The sequence below is a fragment of the Triticum urartu genome, chromosome 2 (assembly GCF_003073215.2).
Source record: "Triticum urartu cultivar G1812 chromosome 2, Tu2.1, whole genome shotgun sequence".
Lineage (NCBI taxonomy): Eukaryota > Viridiplantae > Streptophyta > Magnoliopsida > Poales > Poaceae > Triticum > Triticum urartu.
This window is the reverse complement of record NC_053023.1, coordinates 18,914,762-18,922,427: the sequence shown is the minus strand read 5'-3', so window position 1 is coordinate 18,922,427 and position 7,666 is coordinate 18,914,762. Positions and strand designations below refer to the sequence as shown.

The following is a 7,666-nucleotide window of genomic DNA, read 5'->3' as shown; positions in this document are numbered from 1 at the left end:
GCAGGGCTTTAATAAAGACCGTAAAAAGAAAAAAAAACTAGCATACCAAAAAAATTCTGCAGCTGTGTGATTCAAATCCCTACGAGGTCAAGGTCCACAGAGTGATGGTTTTGTCGCCAGTGTTGCTTTTGTTCACAATTCAGGTTGCACGAATCAAGAAAAGCGTGGGACAAGATAAGCGAGACCAATCAGCCCATCCCACTTAGACACTTTAGTGGGTTTCCATTGGACAACCAAAAAAATTAACCGGGTTGTCCCATCTGGCCCATCTGAACCCACCTTTACCCTTTACCCTGCTAGACAATGAAAACGCCCCACGCCGCCCGTTGTTCACCCGCCGCCGTAGTCGGTACGCCCAGGCCGCCGGCAGCCGGTAGTCCAGCCCCAACCTAACTCTTCAGTTGACATATATAAAGGAACTGTGATTTGAGAAGGGATTCCATGGTTTTGGTAGAATATGACAAACCTCCAGAGATTTGACCATGTCTGTCACTCCACCTTCACAAGTGATTTGACCATGTGTGTCACTCCACCTTCGGAGGTGGCGTCTGTTAGTAACTTCAGGTGTCCATTAGTAGAGTCAGGTCGCAAGAAGAGGTTAGATGCATGTGGTTTCATTGGATAATTCCAGCATCATGATCTGTCGTCAGTGAGCAACTTCTTGATTATCCTCACCTTTGGGGGATCTGGCGCATGCTTAACGACTGTTGTCGACTGAGCCAGGCCTTGCACACTCCATTTTGAATTTAAGTCGAGCAGTAAAAAAATGATGGTGGTTACTAGCAAACTAGCAAACGTTTACTTTGCCTCATGGCAGGAACTTGGGAGCTGCTGATGTAGTTTGTTTAAGGGATTTCTTTCTACAGATTTGTAGTCCTTTCCTGGCTTATTTCATCGTTTTCCTAGATGTAGACTCGTTTTAGTAGAATCCACCAGACATAACAGTGAATTTCCATTTTTTTTCTATGCTCAGCCATATATTTGTTGTATACATGGTTACCACTTCTTATCATGGTTTCTGTTCGGCCATGTTTGCGAAAACCAAAACATATGTTCATTTTTGTATCATTGTGTTGTGTCCTCCCCTCATCTCCTTTCCCTACATTCCACTTATCTTCTCTTAATGGGGTAACTATGATAATGGTGAACTACTGTGGTAGGTGAACCATCTGGTAATTGTGCATAATTAATCATAAATGTAAGGTAGGACCGATCTTGTTTTTAGCCCATATACATAACACACACCAATGGAGCAGCCAGTTTAGGTACCCTACAGTTTCCATGCAGTTACCACCGTCCTGAGTGTCAGCGTGGTGAATCAGTTAGCAACAAGGTCACATCGCTGGCAGTCGTCGGGCATGGGAAGCATTGGGATCACTTTAGTAAGAATGAGCAGATGGTGAAGGATTCAGATTCTAACGAGATCAAGCTTCTTAGAGTGATGGTTCAGTATCTACTGTCCATCCTGTGCATCATTCTAACGAGATCAAGCTTCTTATCTGATCCCGTGGCATATATCTAACATCCTGTGCATTGAAGATTCTAACGAGATCAAGCTTCTTAGAGTGATGATTCAGATTCTAACGAGATCAAGCTTCTTAGAGTGATGGTTGCCACGTCATCGCTTACAGTGGGACCTACCAGTCAGTTTTAGAGTCAGCAAGTGTTTATCTGAACCATCATTCTAACGACATCCAGTTTTGGTAAATTTAGTGCCGCGGGATCAGGAACGCTCAAGCATATATCTAATTCCCTTCCTACAGAAGCATCTTCAATGCTACATGGAGTCAACACATAAGTTCTAATGGGATGCAACTTTGTCATCTTCGAATGTACTCTGTGCAACTAAGCAGTTGGTATCGACTCTCGAGTGAAGGTTACACTCTCCAGGAGGGCAAAGAAGCACCCCCCCTCCCTCTACCCCCTCCTCAGGTTTCCATTGTCAAAATGAAACCAAGGTTCACAATTTTCTCCAGGTACAAAAAGGGTACTATAGTCAAATAGGAAGGAAAAAAGTCTATTTATAATATTTATAATATTTTCTCAGGTTTCCATTGTTGTAAAACTGAATGTATGTCCGAGTTCCTGTGATTATGCGGTGCATACTATTTATAATAGTGGGCCGAACCCACGTGGCGGGCGCAGGCGACACCAGCCGCCCACAAGAGTGTCGCAAGCACCTCAAACCTCCGTGAAGGAAGGCGTGCACGGCCACCGAGCCGGCTCCGGTGCCGGTAGTGCCCCGCCACTCGTGGACAGGGCACATAGATGGCCGGGACGAGGCAGTCCAGGCGCGTGACAACTGCTCAATGAAATGCCTATAAGCCATCGGATGAAAAACGAAAGCCAGAGAGAGAGAGAGAGAAATATTGCCAGGTGGGCCAAGACCAGTCAAAATCTCTCTGGATCAGCTTTGAAACAGTGTCGGCTAGATTGATAAACTAAATTTGTCGGGTTTGAAAACTTAAAGGTGCAGATTGTCTTAGACCCTTTCTAGTGCTCCACCATGGACAGATGCTAAGCATGACACATAAGCAAAAAAATGACATGGCACAACATTTAAGAAGGGAAGAGAGCATTTTGGTGACCCCAGAAAGAACCAACGCCAAACACAAGAACCTAGGCAAACCACTTAAATGAAACAATTTAACCAATGCATGAAAGACTTTAGGTGCAAACTCATTAAATAAAGTGTGCTTAGCAACAATAAGTTAAGCATCTATGCATTGGGGAGTTGAGTTGTTAAGGTATTTAATTCACTTAGCACCTCATCTAAGCACCTTTGCATTGGAAGAGGTCTTATCTACAGTGGAGGGATGAAATTTGCAGTACTTTGCAATTAATTGAGGTTCCAAAAGTAGACTTTTCTCCCCAAACAATAATTATGTGTGATTCATGTGTTTTTCCATTTCTGTAAATCCAGAAAAGGTACTCCATGTCATCTTCAAAAATGACAAAAAATCCAGAAAAGTGCCTTGCATATGAGTAACACCATTATATGGCTACCACCCTCTAACAGTAGGCCATTATACATGTTGTAACATGGCTACCACCCCCTAAAAAAAGGCTACCACTACACTACAGATTTATGTTCGGCGATGTTTCAAACAACCAAAAGATTTTTTATTTTCATATCATTGTCGTACTCAGAAGTCCTTCACGCATCTCCTTTCTCAGCATTCCATTTAACTTTTTCATTGAATTGGGTAACTATGATAAAGATGGACCACTGTGGTTGGTTGACCTAGGTAATTGTGCGCGATGAACTCGTAAATATAAGGGAGGACTAGTCCTGTTTTCAGCCCATATACATAGCAATAGCAGTATAGCACACACCAATGGAGTAGCCAGTATGGGTGACTTGATTATTTTCATGTAGTTACCATTCTGAATCATATAGGAACAAAGCCACATCATTGCAGTCGTTGGGCATGCGAGGTATTAGGATCAGTTCGTTAAGGACATGGAGAATGCGAAGTATCCAGATTCCAGCGAGATCAAGCTTTGTAGAGTGATGGTTCAGTTTCTCATAAGGATTATGTGCACATAGATGTGTGCAAATCCAGTTTTTCCTTTAGTGCCCCACTGACGGGAGCAGAAGCACATATCTCTAGTTCTCTAACCGCAGTAGCATCTGCAATGCTATATGCAATCAACACATGAGCTCTGATGAGATGCAACCTTGCCATCTTCAAAATGTACTCCACGGAACTGACGTTGTTGGTCCCGACTCTAGAGTGAAGATTACAGTCTAGCACCATTTTATTTCACTCCCTCCGTTCCTAATTATAAGATGTTTTAGATATTTTGAGGTGGACTAAGTAGGGACCGAAATGGATGAACGTACACACTTAAACATGTCTATATACATGTGAATTGGAAAAAAACATCTTATATTTATAAACAGATGGAGTAGATCATGAGGGCAACAAAGCCTGTTGGGATTCACCCTCAGAATCGATCACATCAAAATACGATGAACACGGAAACGCAAAAAACTGATAGCCAAGGACCTTTGTCATGCCCTTATTTTTTCTTTATTTTCTTTTTTCTTCTAAACTTGATACATAAAAATTGCAGCCGTGGTCATCTATATACATCCCCCGTTCCTAAATATATGTATTTTTTTTAGATATTTCAATATAGATTACATACGACTATATATAGACGTATTCTAGGGACATGGAGTATGCGAGCTCGAGCTCACATGCACCATTTGTTACAGTAAAATCAGAAAAATATTTAAAAAATTCAAACAAATCTGAATTTTTTGGCAACAAACATTGATTGATATGTGTTTCACCTGCATGCCAATTTTCGTGATGAAATGACATTTGTTGAGGCCTCGGCAAAAAAGACAAAATCATGCTCGAAAAAAAACTGTTTTCGAAAGCATTTTGGAGCATTGATTTTGTCTTTTACACCAAGACCTGCATGAATGTCATTTTTTCATGAAATTTTGCACGCATGTGAAAAGGACATCAATGTTTGTTGTCAAAAAAATTCAGAATTTTTTTGACTTTTTAATATTTTTTTCATTTTACTGTAGCAAAAGATGCATGTGAACTTGAGCTCACAAGAGCACTTTCGCGTACTCTAGAGTAGATTCACTCATTTTACTCTGTATGTAATCCATATTGAAATATCTAAAAAACTTATATTTAAGAACGGAGGAAGTATATACATGACCAGAACCGGCCTATAGCTAACCTACACGTAGTACAAATACTAACCGGACACTTAGCCGAATAGAACACCAACTACTACCTTGCCATGACCAGGGCAAGATTACTCTAACAAAGGCCCCCTACCGTTCCATTATCACAATGAAACTAAAGTTCACAGGTTTCTCCAGGCACAAAAAATGCCACAGTAAGAGCATTTCCAACGGCCTTACAAAAATTTGGCGCCTAATAAAAGTTATAGCACGTCACTTTAGCATTTTTAGTGCGCCGGGACCAACATCCCTTTTGCAGACGTCCAAAAACGCGCGCACAAAAAGCACGCAGTGCAAATTGTGAAATGCGCGCAATACGGAGCCCAAAATATGCTGCGCACAATAGCGTTTTTCAGCGCGCGCCCAAAAACTTTTAGCGCTACAGCATCTACTGGAGCTGTGCGGCGCCCAAAAAAACAAAATTTTAGTGCGCGGAGCTCTTTTTGGACGCATGTTGGAGATGCTCTAAAACATTGTTGAGGAAATTGTTAACTAGTAGCTGCTCGGTTGGCTAGCGAGTAGGGGATTAATGGGCTAATTGGCAAGTTAATCGGCCATTTAATCAATTAATCAGATGATTTTTCGGTTTATCGGCTACTCGGTGACCCTATGAGTAGAGATTAATCGGCAAGTTAACTGATTAATCGGATGAATTCTTGAACAGGGCTCTAAAATAGAAAGGCCAAAGTCTTGGTAGCGCACAGCACAGCTCGCGGCAGCTCATTCCAGTAATTACTGTACATGATAACAGCCAGAACACCAAAACACTATAAACCGAGCTTCCTCTCTAAAATATCAGATGGCATCCATCCACCCTAAGCTTGCCAGGACCTGGGCCCCCACTCCATCGCTCCCTCATCTCCTCCTTCCCCGATCCAAGAAACCTAGCGCCGCCGCCAGGCCCCCGCTTCCTCGCTTCGCCGCCGCTGGATGGGCCGCCGGCGAAGTCCGCGCATGCCCCAAGGAAGGTGGCGGCGGGGCTGTTTCTCCCCTCTCAGCGGCGTTGCGCGCGCGCTGTCTGCATCGCCATGAGCGCGAGCGAGATGCAGGGCTGCGGGAGCAGCGTCAGCGCGGGTTGAGGCCGGATCCTGGTCGGGCTTGGCTAGATCTAGCCTCTCCGCCCTCGTTGGCCCTCGATGTGGTGCGCGCCGCGTCGGCGGGCAGTGCTCGGCGGCTCTATGGTGGAGTCGCGGACGCTGGTTTGCGGCGGGCGGTGTGCGACGACGAGGTGGGGCTCAGTGGCTCCGTGGTGGGGCTGCGAGCTCCGACGGGCTGGATCCCGGGGTGGCGGCCCTGGAAGGTGATGGCGGGTGAAGCTCGGGCTTCCCGCGGCGGCATGGCGTGGTGTAGTCCCTGTCCAAGGCGGATCTGCGCGGCGATCTCGTGGTTTTTTCCGCGGATTGGTTCAGATCAGAGACGGTGGCGAGCGTGCAGGATCCATCTCGGCGGTTCTCGCGGTTTGGTGAGGTGGGGTGGGAGCCCTCCTCCAGGCTCCAGTGGTGGCACACTCAGGCAGTGGCCGGTACGCCAGGGCTCCTACGGTGGCACTGCTGTTGCGGTTGATCGCCGGATCTAGATGGCTAGATCTGGGGCTTTGAAGGCGGTCGAGACAGTGCACAGGTTGTCGGGTGGATTTTCTTGGGACGGATCTGGGTGAAAACTTGGTCTTCGGTCGTTGGCCGGAGCCGGTGATGACGATGCCCTAAGCATCATTTCCTTCATGAATGCATCATCGAGGTTAAGCTCCCAACCCCACTTAATACCTCTGGGGAAACCCTAGATTAGTTGATCGGATGATGGCAGCAATCATGTGTCGTTACCCCCTTGGGGGCGGCATTCTTGGATATGCACTCGGTCTCGAGAGACCAGCGGACGGCTTCTTCAGTGGAGCGGTGTTTATTTCTACATATTCAAGGCGACGATTCTCAGCAGCATGGAGCAGTGGAGGCTTGGCGTCAGATGTGTGACGATGGATGCACGCTGGAGGTCGACGTTGTCTGGCGTCGTGGTGGCATCGATGGCAGAGAGGCCTGACAAGGTCGATGCGTCAGTATATGCTTTGAGGATGGATCGATGGAAGACGGAGGTGACGGCCCTTTGCAGTGTGCATGTGGTACTCACTGAGAATGCGCCGGTCCGGAGTGTTACCCAGTCCCGCCTATGTGGCTTGGATGGGGCATCCGGCATTAGATGTTAGGCTTTCGTGCGATGTCTGTTTGGTATTTGGCCCGGACATTCGACACACCTTTATCAAGAGGATAGGAGTAGCGACAGGTGTCGTCTAGATGGTGGCCCCGGGCTTACTGTTTATTACCTTGAAAGATCTTTGTGAATAATAAATAAAATGATCACATGTATCTACCAAATGCAGAGGCCGGGGGTGCTTCCTCTTTTTCCAAAAAAAAAAACCCTTGCCAGGACCTCGGTTGATGGCTGTACTAGGCACTCCAGCTTCGTCTGTTAGGAAATCAGATTATAGTCTAGCGCCAAGCCATTAGGAGCTATGCCTCAGGAAATAAAATATTCTCTCTACTTATTGAAGAAATGGATGTATCTAGACATATTTTAGTTCTAAATACAACCATTTCTATCAATTTTTGCGATAAGTAATTCCTGACAGAGGGAGTATTAGCTATATGTTGCTTTTGATGTAGTAATACTGAATGCATGCTGAGGTCCTGTAATTATGCGGCACGCACTTTAGCTGCGCATGGATTCAAACTGAGGAATGACAATTGGCTAGGCAGTTTACAATGAACACCATAATTGGCGATTTAGCCAGCGCATCATGGTAATGGAAGGCAATGTGTTCCTTTAAAAAAGTACTTCCCCCGATCCGAAAAAAGTGACAGATATTTTTGCAAACAAGCCCTTGAGCCTCTTCACTCTCTGCTAGCCCATTCTCTCTGCCCTTTCTGCGAACCTCTATGCTCGAACTCATTTCTCTCG

The 7,666-nt window shown here is 45.5% G+C and overlaps 1 long non-coding RNA gene across 1 annotated transcript; it reads right to left on the bottom strand.

Annotated features, from left to right (window-relative positions):
• Window positions 1-423: 423 nt before the first annotated feature.
• On the bottom strand, window positions 424-2,013 carry LOC125535235. Its single transcript, XR_007294598.1, has 3 exons — window positions 1,762-2,013; window positions 1,004-1,005; window positions 424-640 (listed from the first exon to the last, which is right to left on the bottom strand). It is a non-coding gene; the product is annotated as an uncharacterized LOC125535235 (long non-coding RNA).
• Window positions 2,014-7,666: the final 5,653 nt, after the last annotated feature.